We start from the raw sequence: 16,133 nt of genomic DNA, 5'->3' as shown, positions 1-16,133 counted from the left end.
CCTAATTGCACTTAATTATGTAACAAGATACTTTATTTTTATTTTGGGTTAATAAATATGAAAATCCTAAACTGATCTCTCCTTATGTTGTGAATGCAATTGTTCATTAGGAACGTATAGGATGCCACCTACTGCTTCAAGTGATCAAAGAACCTCTTTCTATTTTCTGATGACCTGTGACTAGATCAGATGCCAAATGTAAAAAGTTACTTAATAGCTGGGATTATTTCTTCTGTAGACATATTTTAGCCAAATCTTTTTAATTTTGCCGGTAAATCTGTGAAGCAAGACACGTGATGTTCAGAAAAGAATAATACGTTTAAAAAGCTGTGATTTTAAACAACTGTTGATGTTAAAAAAATAAGCACTAAAGGTATTTTTTAAAAAAACCCATAGATCTCGTCCACCGGAAATTTACTTGTTTCTGTTGTTATTAACTTGAAATGTCATCAGAATTTTTAATAAATGCATTTGTAAAAATATTATTTTATAGAAAAGTATTACCGGATATCATTTTTTGGAGAGTCAGGAATGAACAAATAAAAATAATTACAAATGTTGGGTTTTCTTTTTCATCTGCCCAAACAATTGAAATGTTGAAAGCGATACCACATTTGTATCATCCAGTAATGACCCGTGTATGTATTGAAAAGCTGAGGAGTTTGTTTTGTAATAAGTACAATCCTTATCGAGTACAAAGAAAAAAAAAAATGTTAATAAAACAGATGGTGAAAATAAAAGCTTTGCAGAGTTTCCTATTTTTCATGGTAGGAAACTGTGCAAAACCAAAACGTCCTTCTTTCTGTCAGATGAATCTGAATAGTTCATAAAACCACAAGATTCTCGTAAGGCTTTTTTAATAAATGCCGCATTAAAAATAAGAAAAGAAAAGAAAAAGTCTAAAAGGTTTAAATTAAGGACTGTTAAAACTTTTGCATTCGAGAAAAAAAGTAAGGTAAAAGAGGCAGAACATGTGTTCGCATTTATTCCCCAGCAGTACGCAGATTCTCGAATAGAAAAGAGCCATTTGTGACCAAAAAGATGCAGATATTCCCCCCACTCCCTAATGTGCCAGGGGCTCTGACTCCTCCTGCGCTCCAGCCTGCGCCCTTGCCGATGAGCGTTTCGGCGCTGCCACCCCTTGAATGGCCTTTTTCTCCACCACAGAGATGCCTCGCCGCTTTCCTGGTGTGATTTTCCAGTCCTAAGTTCGCTAGACGCTATCTAGCTGCCGGAATTTCTGCGTAACACTTGCTCTCCGCTTGCTTTCAACTTAGATTAGGCCATCATAAGTGAGTAACAGACACCCACTGCCACGGTCGTATTGATTTTTACTCTCCTGTGATATTAAGACTAATTCGGTCCTGGTTCAACAAGTAAAAAGACTCCCCAGAAGGAGAATGAAGTGTCCTACAGCACTGACTTTATGGTTTATGTGCCTCCCTCCCCTCCTCCCTGTGTTCCCCCTTTCCTCCGAAGAGAAATAGATTTGTCGAAAGATAATTATTTTAACTCTGACGGACTCGAGCGCATAAAGCTTGATAGCGCCGGTGGTGCCCTGTGTTATTCCGGCATTTCCCAAACGATTTTAAATCCCTCCAGTTATTTATATCTCGCTTTTCAGCCGGCGCTTTTTTTTTTTTTTTTTTTTTTTTTTAAAAAGCTTTATTATATTTACCTGCTGATTCCAAAGCGGAGGCAAGCCTAATTGATTTTTAAAAGATCGGCAGCAGAATTCGAATCCGCTTGGGAACCTGTTTCCACCTGCCAGACGAGGGTGTGATTACGGGTAATTATGTTATTTAAGAGCTGATGGAAGAGCGGGGCCCGGCGTGCGCGGCCCCGTCCCCAGCCGGGCGGGGAGGGGACCCGCGCCGGGAGAGGCGAGCGCGGCGGGGCCGCCGCCGTCACGTGCGCCGCTGCAAACACAATTACGGGGCCGCCGTTAATAATTCATGGCCTGAGATTTGGAAAATTAATAAAATGAATTATAACAAGAGGCTAATTAAAAACTTTAGTAATTGTTGTCAAGACAGCTTGATGGGAGGCGTGCTGCACGAGGCTTCCCCCCTCCCCCCCCCTTCCCTTCCGTCCCCTTCCGCTTTTGGAAAGCTTTTTCTTTTTTCCTCCTTTGCAACCCCTTCGCACCTGAAGGAGGCTCGGTTTGAGAGAAAAGCGGTGGATGAATATATAGGTCAGCTGATTATATAGGTCCCAGAGACGAGACCGAGGCGGTAAAACTGCAAGCAAGTCTCTTGGCATTGAAGCAAGATAGATAGGCAGGCGGCGGGTGGGTGGGTGCGTGGATGGATGGATGAAACCCAGGGCTCAAAAGTTAATTTGAAATAAGATGTCACATATAAATCTTTGAAGAAGCAGCCGTAGAGGAAGAGCGCCTGTAGCGGAGGGCCCCAGCCCGCCGGCGGGCAGGGCAGGCAGGCAGGGCGGGCATTGCCCGCGGCCACAGGCGCGCACTTTCCGCCTTCTCTCCGCAGTACCCACGCAGCTGCAGGCGGTGCGGGGCCCCCGCCGAGCCCCTTTCCGCTGCTGGTTTCAGATGCAACTTCCAGGCGGAATGAGCGCGGTGTTCCCGCGGGCAGAGGGGGCCAGGGAGCCCTCTGTGTGCACGGTTCCGGATTTACGGCCGTGTCGCCAGCCAAGCCCTGCTCGGGAGCTCGCCGCGGCTGGTCGTCCAGGGACAGCTGCACATGCAAAATCTGCTTCCCAAATTGGAGTCACGGCCCCTCTGGGAGTGCAGGCGTCCTCCTTTGAACTGCTTTTTAACTCCTTCAGCCTGCTTACCTAAGTGTACCTAAGCATCTCTAACTCTGGGGGAAAAGTGGTTAAACACTTTTTGTTAAATTAAAATTTATCAGGCAGTCAGGGAATAGGAGAAATTACTCTAAAAAAATGATGTCTTAAGATGTTAATCACTCTAAACGCTGTACTTAAAGTATTTTAAAGGCTCTATATAAAAATTAATATTTTTTTTAAAAGACACTCGGCCCTGGTATATGGAAGATAAATTGTAACTTCCCTCTGATTTCCACATGGAGCCATAAAAGACTCCGAAGTGCCTCCTTGGGTGAGAACGCCGACCGACCCTGCTGCTCGCACGGGCTGTAGCGCGGGGCGAGTCCCGGGGTGGGCACAAACCGCCCCGAGCCCGGGTCCAGCTCCGGGGCGGACAGACGGCTCGTACTGGAAACACCGGCGGGCGGAGAGGGTTTTCCATCCCTTGCCCGGGTGAAAGAAATAAATTCAAAATTGTGAGGCAGAGCTAAAAGATGTAAGATCTGTGTGCGTGCTTTTGGTTTGATTTTTTTGTTGTTGTTGTTGCTTTTTTACTTCATTTTTAAAAGGGTATTCCTTGACAAGAAGATAGCATGTCAACACGAACACATCTTTTTACGGGTTGTGCAGAAAGGAGACGAGGCGCCGATATACATATCTCACACCTTGATTGTGGTCATTATATAAACCGAATTACTAACAAAAGTTTGCTTGGTAACTAATTATAGCTCACTAAATCTCTGCCTCCCTTCACTTCAGCATAATGTATACAAACTTTTGTACACGCGGATCAGAATAAAACAAAGTGTTGACAGCATCCAGCAGTGGAAATTCACTTACACAAGACTTTTTTTTCACTGAAGTGTTGACAATAAACATTTAATGAAGGCAGAGACTTGGATGTCTCCAGACAGTGTCAGAATACTTTAAACAGACCATTAGCATGGCTTCTTCTACTTCAAACAGAGCACACTATACCATAACATTATAAAAATACAAAGTATGAAACAAATAATCTGTTTATACAGATATTTTAAGCTGTTTTCACCAGCTCTGACATCCCCTGTATTTAGTAACAGAAACTTACTCATTTCAGATTACTCGCGCTTAAAAAATGTTAAATACAGTTAATGCAATATTAATCGCCCTTTGGTGATATAAAATGCAATATTTTCAGGCAGCTATTGAGCTTTTCTAGAGGAAGAGCTGATGAAAACAGTCACAGCTGAATAGTGGAGAGAAAAAAGCTCTGTATTTATTGCTTTTGTTTGGCTTTTGGCTACAGAGACAGGAACATTCTAATGGGGTAAGGACATTTATTTTATCTGCAATCTATTGCTGCTAGAGCAGGAGTGGCAGATGGGGTTTGGTGTTATATTCACAGAGTAATTTAGAGCAAATCCTAATAACTAATAATGATTTATGTTAATTTCAATCACTTATGTGACTTTATTAAAGCACTGCTGTAAGAGGAATAGGAGGGGAGGGGGGAGAGGAGAGACTGGAGAGAGACAAGCTGTGTCTGTCTGAAACCAAACCGCATGCTTGAAAGGTTGCTGTGGTGGGCTCCAGCGAAATTTCTGACGCGAGCAAGCAGGCTTTGCTTTTGAGACTCTCTATCGTCGGCGCTAATTTCTTAAAAGAAAAACCCCGTGTAGAAACCCCAGCCACTGGCGAGAGGCAAAGCAGAATAGAGAGGGAGCAAGAGAAGAGAGCGTGAGAGGGAGACTCGTGTTATGCAAAATGTATTGATTGTGTGTGAGGAATCTGCGATGCTGGTGTGCCTGGCTCCCGAAAGAATAGAGGAGGCTACTGGCAAAATAGCTATGAAAGCCCCACATGTACATACAGGATACTAAACTTTTGTTCCGGGCTGCTTCAAGCGTGATGGAGATCTACAGTTCTCTACTCACGTTGCACCGGCTTTACTCCTCACAGAAAATCTCTAGGAGGCTTTACCCCACGGGATTTTGTACTCTTATTAGGGGAAAAAAAAAAAAAATTGTGATAAAAAAGCAGCTATGGCAATGAACCTTTAGTATTTTCCCCAGAACCTTCAGTTTCATTAGCAACTGCTAATACTGAAATGTGCAGGCACATAAACACAGGGGCACACGTCGCCGTGTGTGCATTGAAAAAAGAGATATTTGTGAAAGCCAGAAAATCTCAAAACAGCCAGCGCTGCTCTGCAGAGGGTCGGTTTGATGTAAGAGAGAGGAGTACTTACAGGATTTTGAAAGGGGAGGGGGTGCTCTTCGCTTCTGGTAATTTACTTTCCCAGGTACCTTTATGCGCTTTTCTGCCTTAAGGCATACAGTCTGGAAGTAAAACAACATCAAAGCGCCTTATTAACACTATTTTACTGAAATCAAAAGATAAAGCTACCTGAAACTTTTAATCTGGTATTAGCATTTATTTCCCAACAAAACAGCCAGAACAAAGTTGAAAAGATAGGGGCAGCTATCTACAGGGGAATACAAGGCAAAGTGCGGGGGGTGACTTATGTTTCGGTCAGAACTCTTGAAATGTATTTTAAAAACCTCTTTTTTTTTTTTGTTTGCTACATTCTAAGCCACTATTTTATTTAACATCATTCCTCCTTCCAAACACCACAGCTGGGAATAACCTCTCTCCCACACCACCAGGTGCATTAGGTGCGAGTTCCCTAACTTTTGGATCATGGGCATATTCTGCTCTGCGAGTTGGCACTACATTGTATATGCGACTGAATTCCACAGAAGGCAATTTTTGTGTGGTAAAGGAGTTATATACACAGCAACATCTTTTTTTGTTGTTTTTTTTTAAATTTATCTAGAATAGTAAAAAAAAAAAAAAAAAAAAAAAAAAATTTGGGAGAGGAAGAGACATCCCTAGATTATGTACAAGGAGTAATGCCGATGTTGCTTTCCTCCTCTTCGATTGAAAGCGGCGCAGGAGTTTCAAATCCGCCTGGGCGTGCACGCCTGCTGTTTGAACTCCTGCACGGCGGAGGCGCCGCGGGCGGGACTGCGCACAGGCGGAGAGGAGAGGAGAGGAGAGGAGAGGAGAGGAGAGGAGAGGAGAGGAGAGGAGAGGAGAGGAGAGGAGAGGAGAGGAGAGGAGAGGAGAGGAGAGGAGAGGAGAGGAGAGGAGAGGAGAGGAGAGGAGAGGAGAGGAGAGGAGAGGAGAGGAGAGGAGAGGAGAGGAGAGGAGAGGAGAGGAGAGGAGAGGAGAGGAGAGGAGAGGAGAGGAGAGGAGAGGAGAGGAGAGGAGAGGAGAGGAGAGGAGAGGAGAGGAGAGGAGAGGAGAGGAGAGGGGCTCTCAGCACCACGGAGAGCTCCGCCGGCAGCGGCGGGCGGCGCCGGGCGAGGGCAGGCTGTCTGTCTGTCTGCTCGCCTCGCCCTCTGTCCGTCTGCGGCTGCACAGAAGCCTGTAATATGTTAATAGCCGTAGGGTATGCCCGAGGTACCATCTCAAGCTGCTTCGCACACCATATGTCAGGCCGTTAGCCACATGGATCTATTAATCAAAGGGGGAGAGAGAAGAGGGGAGAGGCGGGGAGGGGGGAAGGGAGCTTTTCATACCCCACCCTGTGTTGCTGTACACTTTCTCCTTTCATTTCTCTCAGATATAAAGACTCGGAGTACCTCGAATAGGCAGCTGTAATTCTCTTTTGATCTGCTCTTTTATAGCCTCGGTGTAACCAGCTCGGGTTAGTGGATGGCGATATTTGAGGCAGGAAGGGGGAATGCGTCCGGTTCTCCCCGGCAAAAGATTTGGTTTTAAAGTGCTGCTCAACTTCTGTGACAAAGGGGGTCTCTGTCCGCCCCTTCAGCCATCTCCTTGGGAGGGTGTGTCTGAGGAGAAGGCTTTTTCTAGCGAATCAAGCATCGTCTCCCCCGCAGGCAGCCAGAGCTCTGGCCATCCTCACCACTTTTATATCTGCCCTATTGCTTACTGCCTCACATCGTTTCTTCAATGAAGATTTGTCCCACGTGAGATCCACAAAAGGATTGGATCCACAAAATTACCGAGAGAAGGAGAAGCAGTCTGTGTAGGAGAGTGCTGTAAAACTCTTGTGTACGTGAATTTTTCATGCAGCCCTCAAAGAGTGCCCACATAAAATTGTGCCTTTCAGGCTCAGCGCCCGAGAAGATGCACGGGCTCTCAGGTCTGGTTTCTACTCTTTGTTTGGACGACAGGGTTTTGGGGGGGACTTTGTCTTCAGGGTTAGAATGAACATGCTCGCACAGGCTCCTCCTGGACCTCGTTTGCCAGTCCGTAGGTGACGCGTTGGGGCACAGCCCCGGCAATTGACACTCCCGACCTAATTCCGAGGCCATTGGATTATTTGATTTTTTATTTTTTTTTAAATTTCCTTTCACGATGACCTAGAGGGAACATTAAAGAAACTGACTTTTTGTTCAGGTACCTGCTGCATAAAGTTTTGAATCTCTAGATTATTATAAAAGCGGCAGCTCAGGCAAAAGACTCAGGAAAGTTACTGAGTGGTGGAGGAGGGGAGGGCAGGATCATGTTGGTGTGCCGGGATCCTGCAGCAGGGACCGTGCGGATGGATTGGGCAGGTTCTCTACCCCTCATCTCCAGGTCAAGTGACATGCATGTGTGTGATGCAAATGATGGAAAAACACTGCAAGAAGAGGAAGGATGCAGACTACAGCTAACACAAGGATAAGCTCTGATGCTTTGCAGATTTATATAAAAAGCACAAGATCCCCTAGCTGGTTAAAATTCCCTCTGTTGTTACAGAGCATCACAGAGAGGCAAGTTAGAGGGAAGAGGCGCTTGAGACTATTTCTGCAGTAACAGACATAGCATAATAACCCTATTGATACGTAGTATATGGTACAGTGCATAGGTTTTGTCGAGGTCAGTCCTTAAGACTTATTTTCGACTTATTTTCTAACATTTTTCCTCTTTCTGTGGCTGGAAAAATAATGAGTGCATCTGTGCTTAGATCTAAAACTGGCACCCATCTTGCAGAACCTTTGCTTTAATACAGATTGCATTAAACCTGCAAAAATATGAGTGTCTTTCAAAGCAATACTTTACATAAAGACAGAGGTAAATGTATGGGCTGAGTGTCAGTTGATTCTGCATTTTCACCTAGCACAGAGTCTCTTATTACCTTTAAATTTTGGTGCACACACCACATCATTTTTTTCCTCTATTTAAAAGGTAACCCATATATCTGTCGTTTTAGGTTTCCAAAGACTCGTAACTTAATTCCTTCAGGCTATTCATCAGCACAGTAATTAAACTAGCAAATGGATGTAAATAAAGTGAAATTGGTTTCATGACAGATGAGCCAAAGAGGCCTCTGACATGAAACAAGCCAGGACAATAATTATTTCTGCACCGGGCTATATGAGGAACTCCATCTGGATTTATTAGGTGCTGCAAGTTATTTGCTGGGAGAAGGCAAGACAGGAGGACTCACTTTAATTTGACAGGATTTTTTCCCCCCTTTTTGCATCCTAAGTAGGTTAGAGATACAAAAATCTGGAATTAACTTTGGCAATACTGTGAGTTGCCTCCATCCAATGCAAATACACGGCAGGAAAAATAAGTAATACAGGAAAGGCTTATTAAACAATTTCTTCCCAAATGCTTAGGAGGAGAAAATCTACTTTAAAACACTCCTCTCTAGCCATCCCTTGGTAAAAACAATCCAGACCACCGTGACAGCCAGTGTGTGCTATTCTTTTCTACAAATATGCATACGAAACAGTAGAGGCAATAGAAAGAAGGCAAATTTGGAGAGCTTGGGAATTCTGAAGAGCTCCTTTTAAAAAATAAATAAATTATAATCTCGGCTAAATGGTGTCTGTTAAGATCACCCCGCTCCCTCTTCTGTGCCAAGGAAAAGTTTATTGCTGCGGAGGAGAGAAGAGAAAAGGGCTGTGAAAGGGAGAGTATGGATTCTGCAAGGCTCAACTGTAATTGGAGCCATCAGGTCCAGCTTGGAGTGGAAGTAATATACAGAATAAATAAAAAAAGGGCTCTCACAGCAGGTGCAGATTAGTCCCTTTTCCCCTGAAAAGATTAGAAACTGACTGCTTTATGCTTAAACGTACTCTCAATTATTTAAGCGCCCCTTCGTGATTAGCAAGTAAAAGTAACGCTCCAAAGGGCTGGAGAAATGAAGCAAGAATAACAGCGCTTTCGCCCGGCTCACGCAGGCTTTCCAGCGCACGGCTCGCTCCCTGCCGGCTGGCAGCGCTCAGACCGGGGAACTCTCTCCAGATGCGCACACCTGTAGGGTGGGTGCGGCAGCGGGGGAAGGAGAGAGGGAGGGGAAAAGGAGGGAGAGGGCAGGTTCAGCGTGGTAAAAATCCCGCCATAGAGGCAGTGCAGGCTACAGCCCAAATGGTTTCAGAGGCGATTGGGATCCGTGGACAGATTTTTACAGGAATGCTGAACCCTCAACATCTTTTCCACTGGGAAGCGGGGAAAAAAAGAACCCAAATCTCACACCAAAATCCCAAACACAACCCTTGCCCCCCCACCCCCTCCCCAGGCATTCTCTTTGAATGGGCTGGAAATGAACCGCGGACGGCTGTGTTTGCATACTGCAGTTTGATCAGGGTTCACATCTTTCTGCAATCAAATCAGAGGCGTTTTCCTCCCTTCCTCATGGAGGGGACTATGATAACTGCAAAGCCGAGGAGAGATCCTAAAGGGACTGAAATCCCCTTATGTCTGAAGCTGTCCCTTTTAACACACACCAGACTAATTATTTTAAAGTTCTTGTAAAATTAGAAGACATAGCCCGGTCCTTTAATTAGAATACACTGTGAATAGGGATAGCATATGGAGGAGAATGTCAAGAAGAGGGTGCCAGGGGCAGATCCTAGGAAATCTGTATTCATTTCTGCCTCCTATTTGTTCAGTAATCTCTACCATCATAACTAAATCTTGGAGCACTGATGTAGTTCGAGTTGTTGTTGACTCAACGTCAAAATTCAATCACTGGGGGTTTTGCATCAGCCGGGCCACTTATTTGTCTAATAAATCCGTCATTTTGTAAGAAAAATATTTGAGCAGCCGTACTTGACCTCTTGGTATCCACAAGCCACATTTATTTCTACCAGTTTACAAATGCAAAATGGAGATGATCATCTTAATGCCTCGAGGTACTGTGTTGATTTCTGATTGGATTTTAGATGGAAATGTCTATTTTAAATACCCCGTGATTAAATTGTACATATAATAGAATTCATACCACTTCAAACCAAATCGTGATTTGTGAACCCTGAATTTATTTTAAAGGAAATATTATTTAAGCAAAGATGGTTTCCTAAATGATTTGTGACACCCCCGGCGGTAAGATTTTATTGTAGCTGGGCATCTTTCTCACTGGAAAACTTTTTTTGACTCTGGAGCGTTCGTATGTGATGGAAGGGTCTCAGACGGGGTGGGATGTGAGTACTCCAGTTTGAGAGTCCTGCCTGGCCCCTGCCGTCCCGCGCTGGATGATTTCCTGCCTGTTTATATCCATATTTCTTCCGGAAAGGGGGCCGCGCTGCACAAGTTTAACTGAAACGGGGGGGAAAATAACTTTCTCGAGAGCTTTTGTGTTGGGGTTTAGGGAGATGGAGGCGGAAGGATGGGGCGGTAGGAGACCAGTGTCCGGAGAGGGGAGGTTTGGAGCAGCTCCAGACGGCCCAGGAGCCCCGGGAGCTGCCGGCACTCCCAGCCCGGGCTGTCCCGCTCCCTCCCGTGCTCGGGCTGTCCCACTGTCCCACTGTCCCGCTGTCCCGCTGTCCCGCTGTCCCGCTCCCTCCCGTGCCGGGGCTGTCCCGCTGTCCCGCTGTCCCGCTGTCACGCTCCCTCCCGTGCCAGGGCTGTCCCGCTGTCCCCGGGACTTTTCCCCCCGGCCAGCGGGGAGCTCCGTGGGGCTCCGGGAGGGGTGCGGGAGGTTTGTCTCCTTCAGTAAACACCCTCCACCAGCTCGCTTTTCTGGCTCCCACCCCTCGAGCTTTCCCCTTGGGCGGCTGCCGGGGGTCTTTCCGTCTCCATGGAAATGGAAGGGGCGGCTGCCAGCCCGGGCAGCGGTCATTATTCCCGCACTAAAGCCAGAGAGCTATTCCTTCCACGGGCCAGGCTCGGGGGCACCTTCCCGGGAGCATCCCCGACAGCCACCCCCTGCGAGCTCCTGCAGGAGTGCCCGGCCCAAGGAAGAGGGGAAAAGCGAAATATTCCAGCATATTGGAAATATTAATGTTGGCTTGTAGGAATTAATGTAATGGGTCATGGTTATTAACAACTTACAAAGGCTTAAATCAATATAAATTAATTTAATTATGATTTCTAATTGCATTATGCATGATCAATTTGAAACACTACATTAAAGATAATTAGAGCAGGGTGCTAGTCACTAATCACTTCCCTAACAGCTTAATGAAAAGGAATGCCATGTATTACCTGTGGGGTGGACCCATGAAATAATATAAATGCTTGTTTTCCAATGGAAAATAATTGTACCTTTTAATAGACGTTTTAATCACTTTATTGTAAGCACAGAATGGGTTTGGACGTTTCACATGGCCTAGGTTAAATTTTACTGGTGTTGATTGAAGTGCTGATGTATTACGAGTCCACCTATTGACGACCCAAAGGAAGACTAACTTTTATGTAAAAGTGTCATGCTGCCCTCAGAAGTTAGTGCCAAGAGGTCACAGTAGATGGAGGTCCTAGCTTAGCATAATGGGTTTAACATTTCCATGACATCATCAGGGAATCTGAAAAGGAGTCTAAGGATAATCAGAGTGGTCATTCAGAAGCAGAGTAAATATTTTATGAGGATATATAGAAGACAGGAAAGAAGGTTGTCAGAAAGGTGAAGCTCTACTTCTTCATGCTCTATGAGGAAGGTTTTTCACTTGGTACCAATTTTGATTGAAAACTTGTGTATTGTTAATATTAAAAAAAAGGCAGATCATAACTGTTGGAGAGGTGAATTCTCTTTTAGTGGATGATCTAAATAAATTTGTATTCATGGTTGTCTTGAGGGGTTGCAGGTTATTTCTCTCTTACTTTTTAAATAAATACATCCTTAATTGAATATTTGCCCTGCATATTGGCACTTACTCAGGGATCTGTTCCTACATTAACAATAAAAGTTCATTTATTGCTAAAATTAAAAGCAACCAACATAAATTAATGCCTTGTACGTGGACACAGGGAGGCAGATTAATTGAAAATGCTTTCTTTGTGATTAGCTTTATTTTCTTATCTTTGCTTGATAACTGAAGCAGTACATGCAGCATATGTCTTGGTTAGACTCATTATATAACTCATAGTTTTCAGAGAAGTAATGTGTAATTAGGGACACTGAGATTTGAGGAGAACAGTAAAGAACAGTAGCATATAATACTCACATATTTCACAGCAAGACCTGTTTGAAGAATTTTCCTTCTTTTAAGGCCTGATTGAGACCCAGAAGCTTTGGGACTCGTGAGGATAACACTATATGAATAAAAAGAAGTGAAAAAGAGAGCTTACATGTCACCCAAGGAGTGTAGCCCTTTAAGGATAAGTTATTAGGAACATACTGATTTTAGTACTGAACTATGACTGCAGACAACTGTGGGGATGGAAGGATTCCAGGGATATAGCACTGTTCTTTTTCAAAAAGATTCCAGTCTAAAAGTGCATAGGAGAATAGCTGTCCCCCCACTCCACCATGTCCTGCAGAGGGAAGGTAGAGGAAGAAACTAGCTTACTTTGCATAAGAATTTCTAAGTATTTCAGTGAAATGGGACAAACTGCAGGATGAATCTGGTCATTCCCTCTGTTATTCACAGTTTGAAATGATGTGGCCTCATACTGCCAAGATCCAGGGGCGAGATCTGAGAGCAGCTTATGGAAAGGTTTTAAAAAGCACTGGTCTCCAATCTCAAACTTGCTGCTTTTCTTAACAACAGCAACAGCAACAGCAACAGCAACAGCAACAACAACAACAACAACAACAGCAACAACAGCAACAAATCCTTTGCAGAGACCCTTGGCTCTTGAAAGGAAAGTTCTTACATATGGAAGTAGAAATAAATATGCATAGAATCTAATACCATAAACTAAGGATGGGATATCAACATGGTTTAAAATATCCAGATGAAAAAACCTGATAAATACCAGTGGAGACACACTCTTGTGGCTTTTGTATCCCTTCAGCTACAGTAGCTATTCCAGCTGTTGTGGCTTTCTTGCATCCTGACCCCTGCTCTAAATAAAATGATTTCCATTACTTAATCTTGTGTCACAAGTGAGAGGTCCCCAAGCATGAGTCTTCAGTAGCCAAAGAGCTGACAAGACGAAAAATAGTCCCCTGGATTTCATAAATAGCCCAAGGACTAAAGCTTGTATGTGAACTCTTGTTGAGATATGCCTTAATCTTCTCTGCCTTGAATTAATATTGCACCAGTCTATGTTTTTCCTTTCTGCACCAAACCTGGGAAAGTCTTATCTAGCAAAAGGTGCAAGTGAGATATCAGCTTATACATCTGCTTCTGAGAATACTGATTTTCCTTTTTTTAAAATTTATTTTTTTAAATTTATTTTTTTTTAAGGTACGAGCGTAAAGAAAATCTTTGCTTTTGCAGGGAATCCTTGGTTAGAAAAGCCTCAGCTCTAGGTTGTTGAGTGGCTAGGTTGAGAACTACATGAAGTCTGTGTTTTATGCTGTTTTTTTTGTATAGCAATTGATTTTGAATAGCAAACCAAGGAGAGGGCACGAGTGCTGTTTGTATGCCAGGGAAAGGAATGAAAATAACTCTGTGAAATATAATGACAACTGAAACAAATAAAATGTTTTGTAGCTACAGAACTATCCTGTGCTCCTCTGTCGAAATAAATCCAATTGTTAATAAGACAAACACCTTAGTGGTTCAAACACATCTTTGCATGGTTTTGGAGACCTTCTGGATGATTCACATATTTGCAACAGTGGCAATTCACCAGAGCCTTATGATTAATTTTTGTAAATTTTTGCTCAAGTTTTTTTGTTGCATGCAGAATTGATTTTTTACTCACCTGAAATTAAATAAAAGGACAATTTTAATTAATTTTAATAGCTATTTTTATAGTTTTTTGAATAGTCTATAGTTTTAAAAAAAATACATTTGCTGCCTGGCGTTTCAAGACTTCCCCTTTTCTGATTGATCGATTTTTTTGCAAAATTCACCAACAGTTGCTGGCAAATATGTTAGCAGGAACTTTAAAAAAGTCTTTGCTTTTTAAAGCTTCAAAACAAAACCTGGAGACTTTAGTTTGCAATAATAGAAATAAGTACATTTTGATCAGTGGCTGTTTTAGTGCAATGCAGTAAGATAATTGTGTCTGACCAGGTTGTCACTGTGATCTTGATAATGATCTGTCACACTTAGTGTTAATATGTTGGGTTGCAATGCTATATTAAAAAAAAAAACAACAAACAAAACAGTTCAAAGACTGTATCACAGTATCAGCTAATCGGACACTGGGTAACATGATTTTTTGAAAATACCCAGGATCGTGCTAGAGAAGTTTCTAAGCAATATGAAATAAGGGAAGGTCTTTTCAGCATCCATGGGAGACTAAAGAGGATGATGCTCTTAGCATGTAATTAAATATTAATAATAGGGAGAGGTTGTACTTATTTTTATTCTCTAAAACATTGTTAATTAGTCAGTCTGGCATTGAAAACATTAGGCACATTACTGTGTGTCTCACCTTTTTAACCTTGTTTGCATGTTTAAGTAAACATATTTAAGGTTTTCTTGTGATTAGTGGCAAAAACAATATGTATGTTAAATCAGTGCTGGCTTGGGAGAGGAGCACATTCTGGCTCAAATTCATCTGTCACAAACTGAGTAAATCACAATAGCCACCAGCAATTTTATCTGTATTTGAACTGCACATGGTCTGGTTGTCCATAATAAAGGACAAGAAAGTGGAGCTTAAAGTTATCCACAAAAAAAAAAAAAAAAAGAAAAAAAAAAAAAAAAAAAAGAAAAAAAAAGTAGAAACATTAAAAAAATAAACTGGATTAGGAAACAGATGAATATAATGACCTTCCTTACTCTCAATCATATGCTGCCAGATAAGTGTTTGAGTCTGAAAAATTGCACTAATGAAGCTATTTGAAGGCTTTTGTGGACAACTGCTTACTCTTTGAAGATTAAATGAATGATGTTGATGTGATTAATCTTAGTACAGGGAGTGATGCAGCAGCCAGAAAATACCTTGGTGATTTTCATAATTAAACTGAATCAACATTTCAAAGAAATGCCAGTGTTATCACTTGTATATTAGAATTACATTCATTAGACAGAAGAAACAAATAATTTGAGCAAACAAGATTTTCCTTTTGGTGTACTGAGACTTCTGTCATGTCTCAGAGTATCTTACTATAAATCATCATTACTGCTTAATTTTATCCTTGCTTTTTCAGTTACTTTTTTCTGTTTATTTTTTCTTAACCATCTTAATGATTCACTGTTGCTTGCTTCCTAATTACTTATTTTACTATCAAATAGCCTTTCCTGATTTTCCAGTTTCCTGTACACTGTAGGGTTTCAAATCATTGTCACTGGAAAATAATGTGAGTAGTTGCTGGTTTATGCGGATAAGGGACTCAGGCATCCCAATGATCTCTAGCTTTACAAGGGCTCATCTATAAAGGGTAGGACAAACCATAGTATACAGCAGTGACAATAAACTGCATAAGACTAAGAACAAAAAAGGTTGTTTACAGTGATCTGTGGAAATAACAGTTTGGGTCAGATTCTGCATGACTAACTCATTTCCTAAGAATCTTACATATTTCAGTAGGACTGCCCAAAGTAATATTCCTTAACAGCTGCTAAATTGGCAGAATCTGGATTCACATAATTGAGTCACCTTAAGTGGTCTTTAAGAGTGCGTGTTTAAAATATTGAATAATATATGCACCCTATTTTGTAACATAAGGAGCTCAGGGTATTTTGTATCTCCCAACAAACATTCACAGACACATAGGTGGACACACATATGCACATATATTCTCAAAGACAGCAAGCTTGCCGACCTGCTAAACTGTTTTGGTAGAAACAAAGAGCATAAAAATACCGTCAGCTGCTTCTTTAATGCAAATCCAAGTGAAGGTGTAGGGTTAATGATTTCTGCATCAATACAAATTCACAGTGTTACTCTTCCTATCACCACTTCAGATTATTGGAAAGGTTGCTCTGTGACTTTTGGTAACCTTGATATTTACAGTGTACTTCCAATTGTTGCAGAATCTTTCATAGTTGCTTAATACATATTAAAAAAACCAAACTTCTTTAGTATAGCTAATAAAAACCTAGCTTTTCACCTTG

The sequence above is a fragment of the Oenanthe melanoleuca genome, chromosome 1 (assembly GCF_029582105.1).
Source record: "Oenanthe melanoleuca isolate GR-GAL-2019-014 chromosome 1, OMel1.0, whole genome shotgun sequence".
In the NCBI taxonomy this organism is placed as follows: domain Eukaryota; kingdom Metazoa; phylum Chordata; class Aves; order Passeriformes; family Muscicapidae; genus Oenanthe; species Oenanthe melanoleuca.
This window is presented reverse-complemented; position numbering follows the sequence as displayed.